Source organism: Mobula hypostoma, chromosome 4 (genome assembly GCF_963921235.1).
Source record: "Mobula hypostoma chromosome 4, sMobHyp1.1, whole genome shotgun sequence".
NCBI lineage: Eukaryota > Metazoa > Chordata > Chondrichthyes > Myliobatiformes > Myliobatidae > Mobula > Mobula hypostoma.
The window spans coordinates 3,529,420-3,556,260 of record NC_086100.1 but is presented as its reverse complement, the minus strand read 5'-3'; the positions used below and the strand labels follow the sequence as shown (position 1 = coordinate 3,556,260).

Genomic DNA, 26,841 nt, shown 5'->3' with positions numbered 1-26,841 from the left:
TACTTAATAGACATAACTATTCCAAACACACAACATACAGAAATCAATACATGAAAAACAGCAGAAATATGCTGAATTAAAAAAGAAATTGAATGACTGGAACATGAACAGGGTATACATTGTCCCGATAGTAATATCTACAACTAGTATCATTCCAAAGTCACTACACAATAGTATTAAACAATTCGGCCTACATTTATGTAAATATTCAGAAAGCCACAATACTGAAGACTACTAGAATAGTCCGAAAGTACCTAGAAATTGAAAAATGACTGCTTGACTATGCCCGTACCTCAGGTTTTACCAGCTTGAGCTGAGAAATAATAAAAATAGTAATAAATCTATAGCTCAGGATCAGGCCATTCGGCCCACAATGGTGTGCCAAAACAAATAAATTAATAATCAAACATCTCTTTAAAGTCTCCAATGTTTCTGCCTCTACGACCACCACCCCAAGCAGCTCATTCCAGATACCCACAACTCTCTGTGTAAAAACACTAGCCCTTCACATATCCTATGAAATTACCCCTTCCCACCTTAAATACATGCCCTCTGGTATTAGACATTTAAACCCTGGGAAAAAGATATTGTCTGTCTACTCTATCTATGCCTCTCATTGTCTTATAAACCTATCCGGTCTCCCCTCTGCCTTGCCACTGTTACTTAATAATAATAACTGAGTTATAGAGCACTTTTCATACAGACAATATAGTTCAGATTGTTTTACACTGGGATGAAGTGCAAACAGGAAAATAATATAAAAATTGAAATAAAGATGAAAATAAAAGACAAAAAGGTATTCATTAAAAGCAAGGTTAAATAAATAGGTTTTGGACTGGTGTTTAAAAGTGTCAACTGAGTCTGCATCCTTACAGTTTCAGGTATTGAATTCCACAGTTTAGAAGCGCAGTTCAAAAAAGCTGAGCTGCCAATTATCTTTTGAGGAAGATTGTTTAAATTTAAGAGACCGGTGGAGGAAGAACTGAGAGCTGGAACAAGATTATAAAACGGAAGTGATTCTGTGATATCCTCTGTTATAGAGAACACTACTACCTGGAAGCCACACAACCTCTGGCAATGTAGCCACCACTCTTTCTATAAAACACCGATGTCTGACATCCTCCCTATACTTTCCTCCGATCACCCTAAAATTATGCTCTATCCTATTAGTCAGTACTGCCCATGGAAAAAGATGCTTATTGCCCACTCTATCAGTGCATCAGTTTTAAGCGCTTTTTAATCAGGTTTCCTTGAGGTGTGTGAGGTTCTGAAGCTGCGGCTCTGTAAATGAACACTAGGGGACAACACCGACACAATTTACTGAAGGAGCATTGCTTGTGTTCTATGGAAAGAGGTCAGAACAGTCTTTGCTGCTTTCTTTTTTATCAATTTTGTCACATCTATAAGGATCTAATCTAACAGAGAGTTTGAGAAGAATTGGTGTCTCACCAAAGACCAACAAATTTCTGCAGATGTACCATGGAGAGCATTTTAACTGGTTACATCACTGTATGCTATGGAGGGGCCACTGCACAGCATCAGAATCTAGCCTCCCCAGCATCGAGGACATCTTCAAAAGGTGGTGCCTAAAAAAGGTAGCATCTGTCACTAAGGACCCCCATCACCCAGGATGTGCCCTCTTCTGATTGCTACCATTGAGGTGGAGGTACACACAGCTTCTCCCCTTCCACCATCACTTTCTGAAAGTTCAATCAACCAATGAACACCTCCTCAGTATTTTCGTCACATTATGCACTAGTTATTTAATTTATTTTTGTATATTATTTATTATTATTATGTATCACAACATACTGTTGCTGCAAAACAATAAATTTCACAACATTTGCCGGTGATATTAAACCTAATTCTGATTCTGATACAGTTCTAGTCACCCCATTCTAGGAAGGTTGTCAAGGCTTTGGGAGGGTGCAGAAGAGGTTCACCGGGATGCTGCTTAGATTAGAGGGCATGAGCTGTCGTGAGAGGTTGGACAAACTTGGGTCATTTTCTCTAGAGAGGGAGAGGCTGAGGGGAGATCTGATAGAGGTTTACAAGATTATGGGAAGCAGAGATAGAGTAGACAGTGTCTTTTTCCCAGGGTTGAAATGTCTGATACCGGAGGACATGCATTTAAGGTGAGAGGGAGGTAATTTCAAAGGAGATGTGAGGGGTGTTTTTTTACACACAGAGGGGTGGGTGCCTGGAATGTGCTGCCTGGGGGGGCAGTAGAGGCAGATACATTAGAGACTGAAGAGATGTTTAGATAGGCTCATGGATGTGAGGAAAAGGGAAGGATATGGACATTGTGTAGGCAGAAGAGATTAGTTTAGTTGGCCAATTGATTACTAATTTAATTGGTTCAGCACAACATTGTGGGCCAAAGGGAATGTTTTGGTGCTGTACTATTCTATGTTCTGATCTCAGACTCAGCAGATTGTGGTTTCAAGTCCATCAAGTACCTGGCAAGGTTCAGCAAGCCGATGTTGCGGGGTAACCCTGCCACCTTGCTGCAGTGTCAGACTTACTGCCGACTGGATTAAAGAATAGTTTTATTTATCACGTGAAATGCACAACTGCATCAAACCAAATCAAATCAGTGAGCATTGTACAGGGACAGCCCGCAAGCATGGCCATGATTCTGGCACCAACATCGCATGCGCCCAAGTTACTAACCCTAACCCATACATACTGCAGGCACACGCAAGAGATTCTGCACATGCTGCAAATCCAGAGCAACACACACTTTTTGAAAAGAGGTATGAGGTCAGAGTTGAGGATAGTTGAAGAGGAAGGGAAAGGGTAAAGAAAAAAGAAATGAAAAATAAAACTACCGGAAGGAGAATGTGGTGTTTTTGCCATTCAGAACAGGAATGAGGATAGGAGTTAAAATGGTTTGGCCACGGGGATATTCTGCTTTTGGTGGATGGAGTGGAAGTGCTTGACAAAAAACTTTTCAATTTATGTAGGGTGTCACCAATGTAGAGGAGGCCTCTTTGGAATTATGGATGCAACAGATGACTCCAAAAGATTCCCAGGTGAAGAGTCATCTCGCCTGGAAAGACAGTTTGGGACCCTGAATGAAGGTGAGGAAGGAGGTGAATGGATAAGTGCCTGTACATTGATGTAGGTTAGAAAGTTGCAGCTGTCTACTGCAATCCTCACTGATTTGATTTGACACAACACATTTCACTATGTTTTGATGTACATATGACAAGTAAAGCTAATCTGATCTCAAAAGAATTGCAAGAGGCAAAATTGGTCGACTGGAAGATCAGAATAATAACCTATGCATGAGCCGAATGATGGGGGAAACCTTAAATGGATTTTTTGCATCTGTATATACTCGGGAGATGGACACGGAGTCCATAGGTGCGAGGAAATGCAACCGTGAGGTCATGGACCCTGTAAAGATTACAGAGGAGGAGATGTTTGCTGTCTTGAGGCAAATTAGGGTGGATAAATCCCCAGGGTCTGACAATATGCTCCCTCCGTCTGTGTGGGAGGTTAGTACAGAAATTGCTGGGGCTCTAGCAGAGATATTTAAAACATCCTTAGCCACAAGTGAGATGCTGAATGATTGGAGGATAGCTAATGGTGTTTCATTGTTTAAGAAATGCTGTAAACCTAAGCCAGGAAATTATAGGACAGTGAGCCAGACACCAATAGTGGCAAAGTTAATGGAAGGTATTCTAAGGGACCGGATATATGATTATTTGGACAGACAGGGACTGATTAGTGATCGTCAAAATGGCTTTGTGCATAAGCTCTAACCAATCTTAACGAGTTTTTTGAGGAAGTGAACTAAGTTAATGAAGGCAGGGCAGTGGATGTTATTTACATGGACTTTAGCAAGACCTTTGACAAGGTCCAACATGGAAGGCTGGTCAAGAAGGTTCAGTCACTTGGCATTCAAGATGAGTTAGTAAATTGGATTAGACATCAGCTTCGCAGGAGAAACCACAGAGTGGTAATAGATGGTTTGCTCTCTAACTGGAGGCCTGTGACTAGTAGGGTGCCACAGGGATTGGTGCTAGGTCTATTGTTGTCTATCATCTACAATATATCAATGATCTGGAGGATAATGTGGTTAACTGGATCAGCAAATTTGCAGGTGACTCCAACATTGGTAGTGGACTGCAAGGAAGACTATCAAAGCTTGCAGCAGGATCTGAACCAGCTGGAAAAATAGGCTGAAAATGGCAAATGGAGTTTAATGCAGACAAGTGTGAAGTGTCACGCTTTAGTAGGACCAACCAGGGTAGGTCTCATGCTGTGAACGTTAGGGCACTGAGGCAGAACAAAGGAATCTGAGAATACAAGTCCATAATTCCTTGAAAATGGTTGCACAGGTAGAATACTTTGGCACATTGGCCTTCATAAATCAAGGTATTGAATGCAGGGGATGGGATGTTATGTTGAAGTTGTTGATGCCTAATGGAGTATAGTGTGCAGTTTTGGTCACCTACCTACAGGAAAAATGTCAATAAGATAGAAAGAGTACAGATAAAATTTACAAGGATGTTGCTAGGACTTGAAGACCTGAGTAATAGGGAGAGGTTGAATAGGTTAGGACTTTATTCCTTAGAACATTAGAAGATTGGGGGGGGGCAGATTTGATAGAGGTATACAAAATTATGAGGGGTGTAGACAGGGAAAATTCAAGTAGACTTTTTCCACTGTGATTGAGTTCGACTGCAACTAGAGGTCATGGGTTAAGGGTGAAATGTGAAATGTTCAAGGGAAACATGAGGGAAAACTTCTTCATTCAGAGGATGACAGGACTGTGGAACGAGCTGCCAGTGGAAGTGGTGGATGCAGGTTTGACTTCAACATTTAAGAGAAATTTGGATCAGTGCGTGGATGGAAGGGGTATGGAGGGGCCTATCCTCCTCACGATTATTGGCAACAGATCATAAGCACAAGAGATTCTGCAGGTGGTGGAAATCCAAAACATCACACACAAAATGCTGGAGGAACTGAGTAGGTCAGGCTGCATCTATGGAAATGAATAGATGATTGAAATTTTGGGCCATGACCCATCATCAGGACTTCATTAATGGTCCCTGGAAATTTATGCTGTCTGTACGGAATCTGTTTTTCCTTTGATAGCATGGGTTTCCTCCAGGTGCTCCGGTGTCTTCCCACATTCCAAAGATGTACGGAATAGGGCTAGTAAGTTGTGGGCATGCTGTGTTGGTGCTGGAAGTGTGGTGACACTTGCTGGCTGCCTCCAGCACATTCTCAGATTGTGTTGGTCATTGACACAAACGATGCAATTCACTGCATGTTTTGATTTTTCGATGTACATGTGACAAATAAATTTAATCTATTCAGAGGGGGCTTTATTTTGTATTCAACTTGAATTGATTCCGTCCTGGGACTGTGTGAAAGGACTGTATAGAGGAAGTTTTATGCTTGTCTAATGCGCACTGTCAGAATCAGAACTAGAATCAGGTTTAATATCATTGGCATTTGTCCTGAAATTTTTTGTTTTGCAGCAGCTGTACATTCTAGTTTATTATTAGAAGACTATAAAGTACAAATTATAATAAGCAAATAAAAAGGTGAGGTGGTGTACGTGGGTTCATTGTCCATTTAGAAATCTGAGTTCAGGGGAGGGAAGCTATTGCTGAATGTTGAGTGTGTGTCTTCATGGTCTGATACCTCCTCGATGATAGCAATGAGAAGAGGGCATGTCCTGAGTTATGGGGTCATTAATGATGGGTGCTGTCTTTTTGAGGCATCACATTTTGAAGATTTCCTCGATACTGGGGACAGTAGTGCCAATGATGGAGTTGGCAGAGTTTACAACTTCCTCACAGACAGGACCCAGGCTGTAAAAGTAGGGGACTAGCTCTCCTCTACAATCACTCTGAGCACCGGTGCCCCACAAGGCTGTGTACTCAGCCCCCTGCTGTACTCACTGTGCACCCATGATTGTGTAGCCAAGTTTCCATCAAACTCAATATATAACTTTGCTGATGACACCACAATTGTAGGCCATATCTCAGGTAATGATGAGTTTGAGTACAGAGAGGAAATTAAGAACCTGGTGGCATGGTGTGAAGACAATAACCTATCCCTCAACGTCAGCAAGATGAAGGAATTGGTTGTTGACTTCAGAAGGAGTAGCGGACCGCACGACCCAATTTACATCGGTAGTGCGCAAGTGGAACAGGGGTTAATATCACAAATGACCTGACTTGGTCCAACCAAGCAGAGTCCATTGCCAAGAAGGCCCACCAGCGCCTTTACTTCCTGAGAAAACTAAAGAAATTTGGCCTGTTCCCTAAAACCTCACTAATTTTTATGGATGCACCGTAGAAAGTATTCTTCTACGATGCATCACAACCTGGTATGGAAGTTGTCCTGTCCAAGACTGGAAGAAGCTGCAGAAGATCGTGAACACGGTGCAGCACATCACACAAACCAATCTTCCATCCTTGGATTCACTTTACACCGCACGCTGTTGAAGCAGTGCTGCCAGGATAATCAAGGACACGACCCACCCAGATAACACACTTTTCGTCCCTCTTCCCTCCAGGAGAAGGCTCAGGAGCTTGAAGACTCGTACACCCAGATTTGGGAACAGCTTCTTTCCAACTGTGATAAGACTGCTGAACGGATCCTGACCCGGATCTGGGCCGCACCCTCCAAATATGCGGACCTGCATCTCGGTATTTTTGCACTACCTTACTTTCCATTTTTCTATTTTTCTATTTATGATTTATAATTTAAATTTTTAATACTTACTATTGATTTGTAATCCAGGGAGCGGGAAGTGGAGAATCAAATATCGCTATGATGATTGTACGTTCTAGTATCAATTGTTTGGCGACTATGAAGTATAAGTATAACTTTCTGCAACGTTTTCTGATCCTTTGCAGTGGCCCCTACATACCAGGCAGCGATGTATCCAGTTAGAATGCTCTCCATGATACATCTGGTGACATACCCAGTCTCCTCAATCTTCTAATGAAATACAGCCACTGTTGTGCATTCTTTGTAATTGCATGAATATGTTGGACGCAGGATAGACCTTCAGAGATGTTGAGACCCAGGAACTTGAAACTGCTCATCCGTTCTACCACTGGTCCCTCAAAGATACTAGTGTGTGTTCCCTCAACTTCTCCTTCCCAAACTTTATGGATGATAGAAAAGTTGGAACTTGAAACTGTTCATCCATTCCGCCACTGGCGAGGGACAGGACTGATCTGTACCAGGGGAGACAGCAAGGATTTATAAAGGGGAGATACTGTCTAACAAGTTACATGGCGTTCTTCATGGATTCGACTGCATGTGTCCATAGGGGTTATGGAGTTAATGTCTGCAGTGTGAACTTCAGTAAGGCTCTTGGCAGGGTCCCACATGGAAGACTGGCCCACAAGTAAGAGCCCATGGGATTCAGGGAATTGGCAAATGCCTACGTAAATATTATTGTCAGCATTGTAAAAGACCATAAGACATAGGAGCAGAATTAGACCATTTGGCTCATTGAATCTGCTCCGCCATTTGATCATGACTGACTACTTATCCATCTCAGCCCAACGTACCTGCCTTATCCACGTAACCTTTGACTCCTTGATTAATAAAGAGCCTATTAATCTCCGGTTCAAGTACACCCATTGACTTGTCCTCCACCGTCCTCTGTGGCAATGAATTCCACAGATTCACCACCCACTGGCATCTCCTGGACTCTCTCTCTCTCGGGGGTTAACGGTGTGAATAAATATAAATATTTTTATATGCCCCAGTTACAGCTTCCATGTGGCTTAGTTTGAGTCAGTCACAACATCTGTGGACTTGTCTAGGATACTTTCGTGACCTGTACCTGGTCAGCAACCTCAGCAGTGTAAGGGGGTGAATATTTTTAACACCAGCACCCAGCGCAATGTCCTGGGTGATGGGGGTCCTTAATGATGGAGGCTGTCGATTTGAGGCGTCGCCTTTTGAAGTTATCCTCGATGCTGGGGGGGCTGGTGCCCATGATGAAATTAGCTGAGTTTACAACTTTCTACAGCTTTTTCCAATCCTGTGCAATGGCCTCTTCATAGCAGACAGTGATGCAACCAGTTAGAATATTCTCCATGGTCATCATGGCTCCACCTGTCTAAGCAGACAATGGATGCGCCCGTCTGGGCTGCCCAGACATCAAGATCCCCCTCTCGGCCTCGCGGATGTGGTGCAAAGGAATGCGAAGCAGTTCATTTAGCATCAGCTTGGCTGCAGGAGCTGCTGGGAGGTGACGTGATACGTCATCCAACCGCCTTAGGGGCTCCACTCCGGATTTGTGTAGGGTTTACTCCTTAGCCTTCTCTTTTCCCGAAGATACCCACAAGGCAGTGGTACATCCGTAGAAATTTGTGAGAGTCTTTAGTGACATACCAAACCCCAATAAAATATAGCCACTGTTGTGCTTTCTTTGCAATTGCATCACTATATTGAACTCAGGGTAGATCCTCAGAGGTGTTGACACCAAGGAAGTTGAAATTGCTCATCCTTTCCAGTGCTCTTACTGCCATACATGGTGTAGAGGGTCACATCCTGTTTCACCCTTGCTAAAACTGCTCTCAAATGTTTGTTGAGATCCTAACACCTAAACTGAAAACCAGCAATGAAAACTGAATTTGCTGAGTCTGGACATCAAGGCCCAAAGGTTGAAGCCTGTGGGTTGGTGTGTCCAGAGGTCAGAAGTCTGCAAGTCCGGGGCCAAGGACTGGGGTAGATGAAGGCCCCAGGGGGGTGTGTGTGTGTGTGTGTGTGTGTTTTTTGGTTTTACTGCTGTCTTGCTGTGCAGTCATTGTTCTTGTTTGTGTTGTTCTGCCGAGCATGGTGGGCATATGATGTTAGCACCAGAATGTATAGTGACATTTGCAGGACATCCTTGGTGTGTTGATTGTTAATGAAAAGGACATTTCATTCCAGGCTTCATGTTCAAGTTTATTGTTATCTGACTGTACACATATGTAGAACCAAACAAAACAATATTCTTCCAGACCACGGTGCACCCACAAAACATGTCACACACAGCACATAAACCAAAATATTAACATAAATAAGTTAATAAAATATAATTCAAAATGCATGTAGTGTACTGCACAGGTAAACAGTAAACAGCTCACTGATCTAATGACAATTCCTTCGTGGTGGCAGGGTATTCATTAGTCTTACAGCCTGGGGAACAAGCTGTTACCCACTCTGACAGACCTAGTCCTGATGCTCCTGTATCTCCTCAACAATGCTTTGAGAGCTTCGTGTACAACACTCCCAGTAAATGTCGCAAATAGGGAGGAGAGAGAGCCTGGTGATCCTCTTGGTAGTTTTTACTGTCCTCTGTAGTGCCTTGCTGTCCAATGCCTTGCAGCATCTGTACCACACAATGATGCAGCCAGATAGGACCCTCTTGATGGAGCTTCCTGCAGAAAGTAGTTAGAATGGGGATTGGGAGCTAGATGGGAACTAGATGAAGACACTGAAGTATTTTATTGATCTTTAATAAGCTGCGTAAAGAGCCAGTTAAATGTCAGTGTTTGATCTAAGTGACCATACATATAATGATTAAATGGTTACTCCTGTAAATTTGTTAGAATGGGGGAATGGTTGAGTTGTGTCACATCAACAACTTTGTACAAAACTTCAGTAAGACCAAGGAATTGATTGCGGACTACAGGAAGGGGAAGTTGACTGAACACATACCAGTCCTCATCGAGGGTCAGCAGTGAAAAGGGTGAGCAGTACCATGGGGAAAGAAGCTTCTATGTTGAGTTCTCCCGAACGGTGGTCTTAACAGACTGACTCACTCCAGCCACATGTCTGACATGAGAGGTAACATCCCTCTGGCTGGTGCAGTATAGGTTAACAAGTGAGTTCAAAAGGCAATGCTTTATAAGGTTGCATCCATCATTAAGGGCCCCCACATCACCCAGGACATGCCCTCTTCTCATTACTACCATCAAGGCTCTGCCTTCAGATTTCTGAATGGAAAATGAACCGATGTATACTAGAGGCAATGGCAACAGCAGAAGGCAGGCAGAGCACCACCAAACCCACTGAGTTCTTTCTCCTTGCGTGGGGTTTTTTTCTTATTTTTTAAAGCATAAAAGAGAGAGGGAGAGAGTCTAGCAGAACCACCATCATAATAGTGGGGGCTAAAGACCAAGTGGGAACTTAGAGGCTTTGACTCAAGAGGCATCGATGAGAAGAGGCTGAGGCCAAAGAAACAGGTTAAGAAGGGTAGGTTTTTCCTTTAGTTATTGCTGATTTGGTCTTGGTTGCCTATTGTACAGTACAAGCAGGATGGCAGATATGGCAGTGGAATGCTCCTCCTGTAGGATGTGGGAATTCATGGAACCTGATGACTACACCTGCTGGAAGTGCAGCCAACCCCAGCTCCTAAAAGACAACATTAAGCAGCTGGAACTGCTAGATAATGTTTATAATATAATACTAGATAATACAATTGATGATAAGACTTTTGAACAGATGGTTACACCCAGAGTGCAGAATTCGGGGAGTGGATGGGTGAACATTAAGAGAGGTAAAGGGAGAAGGAAGTCAGTGCAGGGTCCCCCAAGGGCCATTCCCCTCAGCAACAGGTTACTGATGAGGGGTTGACTTATCTGGGCAAGGCAGCAACAACCAGACCAATAGCACTATGGTCAGCTTTGAGCCTCAGAAGGGTAGGGTGAAGTCAGGTGGAGCAATAGTCATAGGAGACTCAATAGTGAGGGGGACAGATAGGAGATTCTGCGGCAGCAAAAGAGATGCCAGGATAGTGTGTTGCTTCCCAGGTGCTAGGGTCCAGGATGTCTCTAAGCGGTTGCAGAATATTCTTGAAGGGGAGGGTGAGCACACAGAGGTTGTGGTACATGTTGGTTCCAATGACAGAGGCAGGAGAGGGGTAGAGGTCCTCACAGTCAGAATAGGAAGATAGCTCAGATGAATGAATGGCTAAGGAAATGGTGCAGAGGGCAGGGTTTCAAGTTCTTGGATCATTGGAACGTTTCCTGGGGAAGGGGTGAACTGTACAAATGCGATGGGTTGCACCTGAACTGGAGGGCTTATACTAGATTTTTAGGGGGCGTGGGGACTGAAGTGAAGAAGCAGACGATGGGGAGGTTGGCACACAAAGTACAGACAGCTTGCAGGGAGTTTGTGAGGAAGGATAGGAAAATGATAGAGCAAAAAAGCAGTCAGCCAGATGGTTTGAGATGTGTTTATTTTAATGCAAGGAGTATCATAAACAAGGCGGATGAATTTAGAGCATGGATCAATACGTGGAACCATGACGTTGTGGCCATTACAGAGACCTGGATGACTCCAGGGCAAGAATGGCTGCTGAGTGTGCTGGGCTTTAAATGTTTCAAAAAGGATAGGGAGGGAATTAAAAGAGGTGGGGTGTGTGGTATTGCTAATCAAGAATAATATCATGGCTACAGGAAAGGAGGAAGTCATGGAGGGATTGTCTACTGAATCAGTGCGGGTGGAAGGCAGAAAAAGGAAGGGGGCAATAACTCCACTGAGTGTTTTTAATAGATTCCCCCGGTAGTAACAGGGACATCGAGGAGCAGATAGGGAGGCAGATTCTGGAACGGTGCAATAATAATAGGGTTATTGTAATGGGTGATTTTAACGTTCCTAATATTGACTGGGATGGAGTTTGTTAGGTGTGTTCAGGAAGATTTCCTGACGCAACATGTAGATAAGCCAACTAGAGGAGAGGCTATACTTGATCTGGTATTGGGAAATGAACCTGGTCAGGTGTCAGATCTTTCGGTGGGAGAGCATTTTGGAGGTAGTGATCACAACTCTATCTCTTTTACCATAGCACTCAAGAGGGATAGGAGCAGACAATTTAGGAAAACATTTAATTAAGGTAGGGGAAAATATGATGCTATGAGGCAGAAACTTGAGAGCATTAATTGGGAGCAGATGTTCTTAAGGAAATGCACGACAAAAATGTAGCAAATGTTCAGGGAACATTTGCATGGTGTTCTGCATAGGTATGTTCCATCGAGGCAGGGAAGGGATGGTAGGGTAAAAGACAATAGACAATAGATAATAGATGCAGGAGTAGGCCATTCGGCTCTTCGTGCCAGCACTGCTATTCACTGTGATCATGGCTGATCATCCACTATCAGTATCCAGTTCTTGCCTTATCCCCATAACCTTTGATTCCACTATCTTTAAGAGCTCTATCCATCTCTTTTTTGAAAGCATCCAGAGACTTGGTCTCCACAGCCTTCTGGGGCAGAGCATTCCATACATCCACCACTCTCTGGGTGAAAAAGTTTTTCCTCAACTCCGTTCTAAGTGGCCTACCCCTAATTCTTAAACTGAAACATGGTGTACAAAGGATGTGGAAAATGTAGTTAGGAAGAAAAGAAAAGGTTCAAGAATCTAGGTACTGACAGAGTTCTAGAAAATAACAAGATTGCCAGGAAAAAGCTTAAGAATGAAATTAGGAAACTAGAAGGGGCCATGAGAAGGCCTTGGTGGGAAGGATTAAGGAGAGCTCCAAAGCATTCTACAAGTATGTGAAGAGCAAGAGGATGAATTGTGTGAGAATAGGACCAATCAAGTGTGACAGTGGGAACGTGTACATGGAGTCGGAGGAGGTAGCGGAGGTACTTAATGAATACTTTGCATCAGTATTCACCAGTGAAAAGAACCTTGGCAATTGTATGGATGACTTACAGCGGACTGAATTGCTTAAGCATATAGACAAAGAAGATGTGCTGGAGCTTTTGGAAAGCATTAAGTTAGATAAGTTGCTGGGACTGGATAAGATATACCCCAGGCTACTGTGGAAAGCAAAGGAGGAAATTGCTGAGCCTCTGGCAATGGTCTTTGCATCATCAATGAGGGTGGGAGAAATACCAGAAGATTGGAGGGTTGCAAATGTTGTTCCCTTGTTTAAGAAAGGGAGTAGAGATAACCCGGGAAATTATAGATCAGTGAGTCTGACTTCAGTGATGGGCAAGTTGTTGGAGAAGATCCTGTGAGGCAGGATTTATGAGCATCTGGAGAGACATAATCTGATTAGAGATAGTTAGCATGGCTTTGTCAAGGGCAGATCGTGCCTTACGAGCCTGATTGAATTCTTTGAGGATATAACAAAACATATTGATGAAGGTAGAGCAGTAGATGTGGTGTATATGGATTTTAGTAAGGCATTTGATAAGGTTCCCCATGCAAGGCTCATTGAGAAAGTAAGGAGGCATGGACTCCAAGGAGACCTTGCTTTTTGGATCTAGAACTGGCTTGCCCACAGGAGGCAAAGGGTGGTTATAGATGAATCGTATTCTGCATGGAGGGCAGTGACCGGTGGTGTTCCACAGGGATCTGTTCTGGGACCCCTCCTCTTTGTGATTTTTATAAATGACTTGAATGACAAAGTAGAAGGGTGGGTTAGTAAGTTTGTTGATGACACAAAAGTTGGCTGTGTTGTAGATAGTCTGGAGGGTTGTCAGAGGTTACAGCAGGACATCAGTAGGATGCAGAACTGGGCTGAGAAGTGGCACGTGGAGTTCAACCCAGATAAGTGTAAAGAAGTTCATTTTATTAAGTCAAATTTGAAGACTGAAAATAGTATTAATGGTACGACTGGTGGCATTGTGGAGGATCATAGAGATCTTGGGGTCTGTATCCATTGGACACTAAAAGCTACTGCGCAGGTTGACAGTGTTGTTGAGAAGGCGTATGGTATGTTGGCCTTCATCAATCGTGGGACTGAGTTCAAGAACCGTGAGGTAATGTTACAACTATATAAGACTTTAGCTTGACCCCACTTGGAGTACTGTGTTCAGCTCACTACAGGAAGGATGTGGAAACCAAAGAAAGGGTGCAGAGGAGATTTACAAGGATGTTGCCTGGATTGGAGAGGGTGCCTTCTGAGGACAGGTTAAGTGAACTTGGCCTTTTCTGCTTGGACGACAGAGGATGAGAGGTGACCTGGTAGACATGTATAAGATGATGAGAGGCATTGATTGTGTGGATAGCCAGAGGCTTGTTCCCAGGGCTGAAATGGCTAACATGAGGAGGAACAGTTTTAAGGTGCTTGGAAGTAGATACGGTGGGGGGCGGGGTGTTAGAGGTAAGTTTTTCACAGAGAATGGTGGGTGTGTGGAATGCACTGCTAGCAAAGGTGGTAGTGGTGGATACAATAGGGTCTTTTAAAAGAGTCTTAGGTAGGTACACGGATCTTAGGAAAATAGAGGGCCATACGATAGGGAAATTCTAGGCAGTTTCTGGAGTACGTCAGCACAACATTGTGGGCCGAAGGGTCTGTAATGTGCTGTAGATTTCTATGTTCTATCTGACTATTTATTTTTAAAAGTTTCATGATATAAGCCAGTGATATTAAACCCGATTCTAATTTTGATTCTATAAAGGATTATGTAAGGCTGGTTCCACAAGTTTATTTTTAAAATTTCCTCCTCATCTATATTCTAACTGGACGTCCCACTTATCTGAGTTTGTGCCCTTTATTCCGAGACTCTCCCACTGTAGACATCCTCTCCAAATCCACTCTACCTAGGCCTTTCAATCTTCGATAGGTTTCAATGAGATTGCCCTTCATTCTTCTAAACTCCATTGAGTACAGCCCCAGAACCTTAAAACAGTCTTCATAAATTAACGCTTTAATTCCTGGAATCATTCTCGTTAACCTCCTCTGGACCCTTTCCAATGCCAGCACATCTTTTGTTAGATAAGGAGCCCAACACCTCTCACATTAGTCCAAGTACGAGAGAGAGAGGTAACATCTCTCCATTACTGGTGCAGCCTAGGTTAACAATTCAGTTATAAAGCATTACGGGAGACATGTTGCACAGTCTTATTTAAAAAAATGTCTGACTCACTCCAACATCTTGATTCTTTTCTACGACAAGAGTGCTGGAGCAACTTTGTACTTATATTCTTTCCAGATGTCGATACTTCCTACACCTCTATGGAGCTGTTGCATTAAGCTCATATATTGTATAAACTTGGCTCAAACATCTGGCTGGATCCTTCACCCAAAACAATTCTTTCACAGTTCTGTGCCAGACCCACAAGCTTCATAACGTCTCCTCATTCAGAGCAACACACACAAAATGCTGAAGTAACTCTTCAGGTCAGGCAGCATCTATGGAGAGGAATAAATAGTTGCTGTTTCAGGCTGAGACCTCTCATCAGGATGGGAAAAGAAGGGGAAGGTTCCAGAGTAAGAAGGTGGGGGGAGGGAAAGGAGGGCAGGCTGGCAGGTTATAGGTGAGACCAGGTGATGGGGGTGGGGGTGGAATGAAGTAAGAAGCTGGGAGGTGATAGGTGGAAAAGGTAAAGGGCTGGAGAAAAAGGAATTTGTTAGGAGACGAGAGTGGACTATGGGAGAAAGGGAAGGAGGAGGGGAACCAGGAGGAGGTGATAGGCAGGTGAGGAGAATAGGTAAGAGGTCAGAGTGGAGAAATGAAGAAGAGGGAATGGGGAGAGGGAAAAAATTACTGGAAAGAGAAATCAATGTTCATGCCATCAGGTTGGAAGCTACCTTGGTGGAATATGAGGTGTTCATCTTCCAAGCTGAATGTGGCCTCATTGTGACAGAAGAGGAGGTCATGTCGGAATGGGAATGGGGAAAGGAATTGAAGTGGTTGGCCACCAGGAAACTCTGTTTTTTGTGGATGGAGTGCAGATGGCATGCTGAAAGTGTTGATTCATGATGTCTACTTTTCCCTGCACATAGGTACTGTACTGTACTGCATGGCCATTTTATCTGTGTAAGAATTATTCACACTGAAACCTACTCTGGCATGCACTGCTCAAGAATGATCAGGCATAGATAACAGAGATGGTATTTTTAAATTTATTTAGAGACACACCATGGTAACAGGCCCTTCCAGCCCAATGAGCCCATGCTGTCCACCTACACCCATGTGACCAATTAACCAACTAACGTGTCGGCCCTTGAAATGTGGGAGGAGAGCAGAGCCCCTGGAGGAAACTCATGAGTCACAAGGAGAACGTACAAACTCCTTACAGGCAGCAGCAGATTGAACCTGTGTCACTGGTACTATAATAGCATGAAAAAATTTTAAAAAGTTAGTTTTATTTGTCACATGTACATCAAAACATTGCAAAATACATTGAAATGCCTCATTTGTTCAAATCAAATCTGCAAGGATTTTGCTGGGCAGCCAGCAAGTGTTGCCATGCTTTTGGTGCCAACATAACGTGCACAACATACTAGTCCTAACCTCTATGTCTTTGCAGTGTGGAAGGAAAGTAGAGGGACCACGCGCAGTCACGGCGAGAACGTACAAACTCCTTACAGACAGCAGAGGGAAATGAACCTCAGTCTTACAGCTGGCTACCACTACGCTGCCGTGTTGCCTGTATTTACTTCCTATTTTCTCTTATACCTGATCAGGGAATAGTTATCCTCAAGATTGTTTAATGCCATTTCCAGTACACAATGTAAAAGAGAAAATAATTGTTACTCGGGATCCGATACTGCACAAGAAAACACAATAGGATCAAAACACAATAATAATAAAAACACATAATAAACATAAATATATAAGATAGCTTATATACATAAATTGATTGTATGTCTATAAAGTGATACTAGGCACAGTAGTGTCTGTACATAAGGTGACTCTATCTCTGGCTCTAAAGTAGTGGTGAAGTTGGCAGGTGGAGGTGTTGATCAGCCTTACTGCTTCGGGAAAGTAAATGTTTTTGCCACTATGAGGCCATGCTCAGGGTGGAGGAGCAGCACTTCATATTCCATCTCGGTCGCCTCCAAATTGATGGCATGAATATCGATTTCTCTTTCCAGTAATTTTCTACTTCTCCCTTTTCCCTCTTCTTCAGTTCCCCACTCTGGTCTCTTACCACTTCTCCTCACCTGCCTATCACCTCCCCCTGGTGCCCCCCCTTCAATTTCTCCCTTGGTCCACTATCCTCTCCCAGCAGATTCCTTCTTCTCCAGCCCTTTACCTTTTCCATCTATCCAGCTTCCTACTTCAACTGCTTCCTCACCCATCTGGTTTCACCTATCACCTAGCTTGTCCTCCTTCCCCTTCCCCCATCTTCTTATTCTTGTTGAGTTCCTCCAGCATTTTGTATTTGTTGCTTCGGATATCCAGCATCTGTAGACCTTTCTCGTGTTTTTAACTGATTTTGAGTCTGGTGGTCCTGGCATAGATGCGACGTAGCATCCTCCCTGATTGCGGAGGTCCATGAGCAGGGTGGGTGGGATCCCTCATGATGTTACTGGCACTTTTCCTCCACCTTTCTGTTTATACGTCCTTGATGGCGGGTAGGCTGGTGCTGGTGATATGTTGGGTTGTTCTGACTACCTGTTGTAGAGCCTTTCTGTTCAGTGCAGGACAGTTTCCAAACCCTGCAGTGATACGGCTTGCACCTACTCTCTACTGTGCACCTGGAGAAGGACATGAGTCTCGATGTGCAGTCCAGCTGTCTTCAGCCTCCTCAGAAAGTAAAAGCCACATCCACTCGATTCTACAGAGGCGTGGTTGAGAGTGTGCTGACCTTTTGCATCACAACCTGGTACTCCAGCAGCAGTGCTGTCGACAAAAAAGCCTTGCAGAGGGTGGTTAGGGGAGCAGAGAAGGTTATTGGGGTCTCCCTACCTTCTGTCCAAGACCTCTTTCAGAGTCAATGCCTCCAGAAGACACGGTACATCATTAAAGACCCCTCACACCCTCTCCATGAACTGTTTGTTCTTCTGCCATCAGGCAAACGTTACAGGAGCATCAAAACTAAAACCACAAGGCTACTAAACAGCTTCCTCCCACAGGCAGTCAGACTGCTAAATAGCTGCTCCACCTGACTCTGCTTTGGACACTTTTAACTTGCACTGATCACTTATAACTGATTTTAACTGACATGTGGCTATTGTGTTTTACTATTTATTGTTATGTTTATTATTTAGTATTGCGTTTGTTATGTTATGATTGCACTGCTCCTGAGAAACGCTGTCTCATTCTGCCCTGCAGAGCTGATGTAGGGGTAGAATGACAATAAAGTTTTTTGAATCTTTGAATCTATACCTTCAATCCTAACCTCATTCTTCACTCATTCCCCCTCATTCTTCTAAACTCAAGTGAGTATAGGCCCAGAGCCATCATACATTAACCCTTCCATTCCTGGAATCATTCTCATGAATCTGCTCTGGACCCTCTCCAATCTCAGCACATCTTTTCTTTATTAAGGGGCCCAGAACTGCTCACATAGTATCATGGAGTGATGCAAGATGGTGATTCTAAATTAAACTCTTGCCAATCAGTCCTTAACAGGAGAGATTCTGCAGATGCTGGTAATCTGGAGTAACACACACAAAATGCTGGAGGAACATCTACAGATGACGTTTCAGCTCAGGACCCTTCTTCAAGGCTGGAGAGCAAGGGGGCAGAAGCCAGAATAAGAATAAGATGTTGCCTGGGTTTCATCTCCTAAGTTACAGAGAAAGGTTGAACAAGTTAGGTCTTTATTCTTTGGAGTGCAGAAGGTTGAGGGGGGACTTGATAGAGGTGTTTAAAATTATGAGGGGGATTGATAAGAGTTGACGTGGATAGGCTTTTTCCATTGAGAGTGGGGGAGATTCAAACAAGAGGACATGAGTTGAGAGTTAAGGGGCAAAAGTTTAGGGGTAATATGAGGGGGAACTTCTTTACTCAGAGAGTGGTAGCTGTGTGGAACGAGCTTCCAGCAGAAGTGGTTGAGGCAGGTTCAATGTTGTCATTTAAAGTTAAATTGGATAGACATATGGACAGGAAAGGAATGGAGGGTTATGGGCTGAGTGCAGGTTGGTGGGACTACATAGAACACAGAATAGTACAGCACATTACAGTCCCTTTGGCCCACAATGTTGTGCCGACCATCAAACCCTGCCTCCCATATAACCCCCCACCTTAAATTCCTCCATATACCTGTCTAGTAGTCTCTTAAGCTTCACGAGTGTATCTGCCTCCACCACTGACTCAGGCAGTGCATTCCATGCACCAACCATTCTCTGAGTAAAAAACCTTCCTCTAATATCCCCCTTGAACTTCCCACCCCTTACCTTAAAGCCATGTCCTCTTGTATTGAGCAATGGCACCCTGGGAAAGAGGCAATGGCTATCCACTCTATCTATTCCTCTTATTATCTTGTACACCTCTATCATGTCTCCTCTCATCCTCCTTCTCTCCAAAGAGTAAAGCCCTAGCTCCCTTAATCTCTGATCATAATGCATACTCTCTAAACCAGGCAGCATCCTGGTAAATCTCCTCTGTACCCTTTCCAATGCTTCCACATCCTTCCTATAGTGAGGCAACCAGAAATGGACACACTACTCCAAGTGTGGCCTAACCAGAGTTTTATAGAGCTGCATCATTACATCGCAACTCTTAAACTCTATCCCTCGACTTACGTAAGCTAACACCCCATAAGCTTTCTTAACTACCCTATCTACCTGTGAGGCAACTTTCAGGGATCTGTGGACATGTACCCCGAGATCCCTCTGCTCCTCCACACTACCGAGTATCCTGCCATTTACTTTGTACTCTGCCTTGGAGTTTGTCCTCCCAAAGTGTACCACCTCACACTTCTCCGGGTTGAACTTCATCTGCCACTTCTCAGCCCACTTCTGCATCCTATCAATGTCTCTCTGCGATCTTCAACAATCCTCTACACTATCTACAACACCACCAACCTTTGTCATCTGCAGACTTGCCAACCCACCCTTCTACCCCCACATCCAGGTCGTTAATAAAAATCATGAAATGTAGAGGTCCCAGAACAGATCCTTGTGGGACACCACTAGTCACAACCTTCCAATCTGAATGTACTCCCTCCACCACCACCCTCTGCCTTCTGCAGGTAACCCAATTCTGAATCCACCTGGCCAAACTTCCCTGGGTGACTTTCTGAATAAGCCTACCGTGTGGAACCTTGTCAAATGCCTTAGTAAAATCCATATAGATCACATCCACTGCACTACCCTCATCCATATGCCTGGTCACCTCCGCAAAGAACTCTATCAGGCTTGTTAGACACGATCTGCCCTTCACAAAGCCATGCTGACTGTCCCTGATCAGACCATGATTCTCTAAATGCCTATAGATCCTATCTCTAAGAATCTTTTCCAACAGCTTTCCCACCACAGACGTAAAGCTCACTGATCTATACCCGGACTATCCCTACTACCTTTTTTAGGTGAGAGTAAGAGTTTGGCACGGACTAGAAGGGCCAAGATGGCCTGTTTCCGTGCTGTAATTGTTATATGGTTAAGAAGGTGGAGGGCAATAGACAACTTGCCATTCCCATTCTGACATGTCAATCCATGGCCTCCACTGAGCTCGGAGAAGCAACACCTGATTCCATCAGGCGGCCTCCAACCTGGTGGCATAAACATCAATTTCTCCGACTTCCAGTAATTAATACCCCCTCCTTTCCCTTTTTCCATTCCCATTCTGGTTACCCTCTCACCCCTTCTCTTTTCACCTGCCCATCACCTCCCTCTTGTGCCCCTTCCTCCTTCCCTTTGTTCCATGGTCCACTGCTTTCTCCTATCAGATTCTTTCTTCAGCCCCTTACATCTTCCACCTCCTGTCTCCTAACTCTGTAATTCATCCTGTCTCCCCCAACCACGCACCTTCCCACTCACCTAGTCTCACCCATCACTTGCCAACTTGTCCTCCTTCACCTCGGCCCACCATCTTATTCTGGCTTCTTCTTCATTCCTTTCCAGTCCCAATAAGGGGTCTCAGCCCAAAACATCAACTGTTTATTCCTTTCCATAGATGCTTCCCGACCTGCTGAGTTCTTCTAGCATTCTGTGTGCATTCCCAATCAGTCGTCGGTATGAGCTGCATACAGTGGATCCTGGTTAATTGGGCCATTGGTTATTTGGGACAACTCTTCAAGAACAAAAACTAATTGACAAAATTGTCGGGGTTTCCTTCATTTATTTGGGACACTCTGCTGTTTAATTACAGGAGACTGTTGCAGGACAGTTTTTAAGTTACGTCAGTCACATGCACTCGTGTGGCAATGATTTGTGTCACTGATAGTTGGCAAGAAATAAGCAGTAAGACAATTCAGAACTGTTTTGCTCACTGTGGTTTTAAGCATTCAGGTTTGGAGATGCCATAAACGACCGGGAGTGAAAAAGAAACAATTTCACTACTTCAACAAGTTAGGAACTATGAAGAACTTGATGGTCATCTTGAATGTTATCTTTGATCCCCATCGGACACTCAGCTCTCACCTGTTGCTTCAAGTAACTAGTTGCATACAATAGCGGCCACTCCTTGGTACACAGCTTTGATAGGCAAGCTAAACCATGCGTATCTAATGGGTCTCATACCCCAGTGAATTTGGGACCTGCCTGACCAAGCATGTGAATTCAGCTCCAGCTGACTGAGCGGAAGAAACTTACAGTGAGATCCGGTGGCCAGGATGACCCCTCTGTGACACTTCATGGAGAGCAAACAGCACGATGAGGCACAGGAGAAGTCATGGTCATCCACTGTAACCAAGAAAGACACCAGTTGTGGTGACTATTTGTACCACTGTACCTAGACTTTCAAGGTTGAAAGAGTGGCACTGCCCCAGTTTAAAAACTCTCCCACACAGGTTTCCTGTCATTGTCGGATGAGACGGACAAACATCAGTAATATAAATTATGTTCTAATTTGTTTCTGTATTTGTTCTGTATTTCATTTAATTTCATAATTTGTTACTCAGTTAAACAGTGGTTTGTCTTTTTAATACATTTTTAAGTATTTCAATGAAACTTCGGCTAATTGACCGCTTAATTAGGCCAAAGTGTACTGATCCCGATGTGTCCCAGTTAACTGGAATCCACTGTATAAGTTAGATCTCCAGCTGCAATACTTTTAATACTTCAATGCAACAGGTATCTGTTACATTAAAGGACCAAGGAGAATATTTTGGTGGCTTGCAGTCTTTCAGCTAAGGAGAGTAAGTTGAGTATTTTTGTTTGTTCATCACAGGGTAACACTATTAGCCTGAGATAAAATGTTCCAGGCTGCTATTCAGTTTAATAAGCTGCAGAAAAAGACACATTTTTGATTTTTATAATTAAGTAATTAAAATGTTGTCCAAGGGAAGGGAATTAGGACCCATACAGCTTGGCACCAGTGTCGTCGCAGAACAATGTGTGATTAAATGCCTTGCTCAAGGACACAACACGTTGCCTCGGCTGGGGCTCGAACTCACGACCTTCAGGTCGCTAGTTCAATGCCTTAACCACTTGGCCATGTGGCCACTGCAATACATAATAATAAAAACTATGAATTACAGCATATAAGAATAAAAAGTTAGGTAAAAAGAGAACAAAATAGTGGGGTAGTGTAAATAACACACACAAAATGCTGGCGGAACTCAGCAGGCCAGGCAGCACCTATGGAAAAGCATACAGTCGAAGTTTCGGGCTGAGACCCTTCAGCAGGACTGGAGAAAAATGATGAGGAGTCAGAGAAAGAAGGTGGGGGAAGGGAGGAAGAAACACAAGGTGAAAGGTGAAACAGAAGGAGCAGTGAAGAAAAGAGCCAGGAAGTTGGTGGTGAATGAGATACAGGGCTGGAGAACGGGGAATCTAATAGGAGAGGACAGCAGGCCATGGAAGAAAGAAAAGGGGGAGGATCACCACAGGGAGGTGATGGGCAGGCAAGGACTTAGGTGAGAGAGGGAAAAGGGGATGGGGAATGGTGAAAGAGCTGTGCGGTGGGGGGTCCTTACTGGAAATTTTAGAAATCGATGTTTATGCCAGCAGGTTGGAGGCTAGCCAGACAGTCCTCCAACCTGAGTGTGGCCTCTTCGCAACAGTAGAGGAGGCCATGGATGGATATGTCGGAAAAGGAATGGGAAGTGGAATTAGCATGGGTGGCCACTGGGAGATCCTGCTTCTGGTGGACTGACTGTATGTGCTCAGCAACACTGGGAGCATTGGATACAGGTGAAGTGCCCCCTCACCTGAAAGAAATGTTGGGGGCCCTGAATGGTAGTGAGGGAGGAGTTGAAGGGGCAGTGTGGAACTGCCCTAGTGCAGTGGCTTTTCCACTTTGAAAACTCTCCCACACAGGTTTGCTGTCACTGTCAGATGTGATGGACAACCACCACAGTTATCAGAAAATGTGGCAATTCAGAGTTAAAGCAAGCATGAATGGGTATTTCCACTTTGGATTCAGATGTATTTATCACATGTAAATGGAAGCATACAGTGAAATGCATCGTTTGTGTTAACAACAAATACATGTATGAATGTGCTGCGGGCAGACCAGCAGTGTCGCTACACGTTTGTTGGATCCTGATGTTTTGATCCAATGTTCTTTCAGAAGTCAAGAAAGAAGCAAAAAACTTGTTGCATCACGATAGTTTTATTAAGTGCTAATAGAACAAAGAGAGTTGGAAGCATAGCTTGCCCACAATACTTGGCAGAACATAGCAAGCAACAAAACAACTGCAGCAAAACAAGATTAAACTGCTTTGCTTCTGGCAAAAATACCTTTCAAGGTTCAAAATTCAAGATTCAAGCTTGTTTAATGTAATTTCCAGTTCACAAGTGTAAAGGAGAACAAAATAATTGTTACTCCTGATCAGATGCAGCACAAAAAAACGCAATAAGATAAAGAACACAATAATTATTTTAAAAAATACTATCAATATAAATATGTAAGATAGCTTAAATACATAGACTGATTTTATGTCCATCATGTGATACAAGGTATAGGAGTATCTGTACATAGGGTGACTCTGGCAGGAGATGATATATTGGTGGTAGCTGGGGGTGTGGAGGGGTGGGTTAGTGGGTGCAGGTGTTGATCAGTCTTCGTGCTTGGGGAAAGGAACTGTGGTGAGTCTAGTTGTTCTGGGATGGATGCTACGTAGCTTCTTTCCTGATGGGAGTGGGACAAACAGTCCATGAGCAGGGTGAGTGGGAGTCTTCATGATGTCCCGGCACCTTTCTGATAGTGGCTAGGCTGGTTCTGAGAAGGAGCAAAGTTGCTGCAGTTTCTTTGGATCCTGTTTCCTGTACCCTGTAACTACACTGCTCTTTAAGTAAATTAACTTTGTAGGCTCCACAGTTGACCAAGTGCTGTGAGTTCTGAGACTCCAGCCACCTGATAGTCATCAACAGACACTCGGAAATAATTGACTATAGAAACTGTCAAATTTATGTGATCTCAGGAAAAGAAAATTTACAGGATTGCAACTCTAACCTCATCCTGACCTTTAACTCGAACATCAATACACAGAAATGTATTTTTTCCATCTGCAAAAAACACAATTTCCCAGTGCCTAACCATTTTAATTCCATTCCCCATTCCCATTCTGACATGTCGGTCCATGGCCTCTTCTACTGCCTCAACGAGGACACTGTCAGGGTGGAAGAGAAGCACCTCATACCCTCCAACCTGATGGCATATAACCATATAACAATTACAGCACAGAAACAGGCCATCTTGGCCCTTCTAGTCCATGCCAAACTCTTACTCTCACCTAGTCCCACCGACCTGCACTCAGCCCATAACCCTCCATTACTTTCCTGTCCATATAGCTGTCCAGTTTAATTTTAAATGACAACATTGAACCTGCCTCAACCACTTCTGCTGGAAGCTCATTCCACACAGCTACCACTCTCTGAGTAAAGTTCCCCCTCAGGTTACCCCTAAAACCTGTCCATATACTTGTCTAGTAGTCTCTTAAACTTCACTAGTGTATCTGCCTCCACCACTGACTCAGGCAGTGCATTCCAGGCACCAACCACTCTCTGAGTAAAAAACCTTCCCCTAATATCCCCTTTGAACTTCCCACCCCTTACCTTAAAGCCATGTCCTCTTGTATTGAGCAGTGGTGCCCTGGGGAAGAGGCACTGGTTGTCCACTCTATCTGTTCCTCTTTATATCATGTATACCTTGATCATGTCTCCTCTCATCCTCCTTTTCTCCAAGGGGCTCCCTTAATCTCTGATCATAATGCATACTCTCTAAACCAGGCAGCATCCTGGTAAATCTCCTCTGTACCCTTTCCAATGCTTCCACATCCTTCTTATAGTGAGGCGATCAGAACTGGACACAGTACTCCAAGTGTGGCCTAACCAGAGTTTTATAGAGCTGCATCATTACCTCGCAACTCTTAAACTCTATCCCTCGACTTATGAAAGCTAACACCCCATAAGCTTTCTTCACTACCCTATCCAACTACCCTTTCTTCACCTGTGAGGCAACTTGAACATTGATTTCTCTAAGTCCTGGCAATTTCTCACCCCTTCCCTTTCTCTCTTTTTCCGTTGCCCATTCTGACTACTTTCTTACCCCTTCTTTTCTCCTCATCTGCCAATTACCTCCCTCTAGTTAACCCCCTCCTTCCTTTTCTCCCATGGTCCACTTTCTTCTATCAAATTCATTCTTCTCCATCCTTTTACCTTATAATCTCCCAGCTTCTTACTTCACCCCCCTCCCCCACCCACCTGTCTTCACTTGTAACCTTCCAGCTTGTCCTCTTGCCCTCCCCACCTTCTTATTCTTGTTTCTTCCCCCTTCCTTTCCAGTCCTGATGAAGGATTTTGGCCTGAAACTTTGCCAGTTTATTCATTTCCATATATGCTGACTGATTCGCTGAGTTCCTCCAGTATTTTGAGTGTGTTGCTCTGGATCTCCAGTATCTGTAGAACCTCTTGTGTTTTGTGTTATTTTCACCCTTGTCAGAGGTTACTCGATGGGGACAGCGCCATGGGGACTGGTTGATGCGTGAATGCACACTCTCGGTTACCTCAGAATCCGTTAAGGCCAACTGAACACCTCTTAAAGTACTGCTGTTAAAGAGAGAGGTGAACCTTATTCATCATGTGTACGTTGAAAGGCATCGTTTGCATCCAGGGGTGTGCTGGGGGGCAGCCCATAAATGTCACCATGCCTCTGGCACCAACATAGAGCTTACGAACCCTAACCCATACATCTTTAGACTGTGGGAGGAAACCGGAGCAGCTGACGGAAACCCACGCAGGCATGGGGAGAACGTACGAACTCCTTACAGATGGTGGCAGAAATTGAACCCTGATCATTGGCTCAATTGATCCCCAAAACTGTGGTTATTTAGCAAAACATTGCAGTAGACAAATTTATACTGAGCAGGGTTCTGTATTAACCAGGAACCTGGATTCCAGTGACATTTTTTGAGCAATCCAAATTTCTCCTCACAATTTGGACAGGTTTCCTGCTTGACAGAGAATAAAGATTAGCTTTATTTGTCACATCAAAACATACAGTGACATGTGTCATTTGCATCAATGACCAACACAGTCTGAGCATGTGCTGGGGCAGCCCGCAAGTGTCGCCATGCTTCAGGTACCAACATAGCATGCCCACAAATTACTCATCCTAGCCTGTAGCTCTTTGGAATGTGGGAAGAAACCAGAGCACCCAGAAGAAAGCTACGTGATCACAGGGTAATTGTTCACACTCCTTTCAGACAGCGGTACGAATTGAACCCCAACATAAGTGGGCAGTGTAAAGTGTTATGCTAGCCGTTATGAAATCCATGCAACTGCTTGAGAACCACCCAAGGGTCAGAAGTGTTCTCAGTTTGACATGCTCTTGAGATCCACCCAATGGGCAGAGGTAATCTCCTGCCTTCTTCCCATATCCCTTGATGCCCTGACTAATCAACCTCTGCCTTAAATATGCGTAAAGATGTGGTCCACACAGCTGCTTGTGGCAAAGAATTCCACAGATTCACCACTCTCTGGCTAAAGAAATTCCTCCTCATCTCCGTTCTAAAAGGATGACCCTCTGTTTTGTGGCTGTGTCCATTGGTCTCTAACTCTCCCAC

At 44.0% G+C, this 26,841-nt stretch overlaps 1 long non-coding RNA gene across 2 annotated transcripts in view; it reads left to right on the top strand.

Annotated features, from left to right (window-relative positions):
- Positions 1–17,888, top strand: part of LOC134344691 (uncharacterized) — a 34,818-nt gene extending 16,930 nt beyond the window's left edge. The window contains exons 2-4 of one of the 2 annotated variants that reach the window (XR_010017490.1): positions 2,967–3,083; positions 6,545–6,677; positions 16,249–17,888. This is a non-coding gene — a long non-coding RNA (uncharacterized LOC134344691). Of the gene's footprint in view, positions 1–2,966; positions 3,084–6,544; positions 6,678–6,887; positions 7,041–16,248 lie in introns of those variants that run through there. The other variant, XR_010017491.1, reaches the window with a different exon arrangement.
- Positions 17,889–26,841: the final 8,953 nt, after the last annotated feature.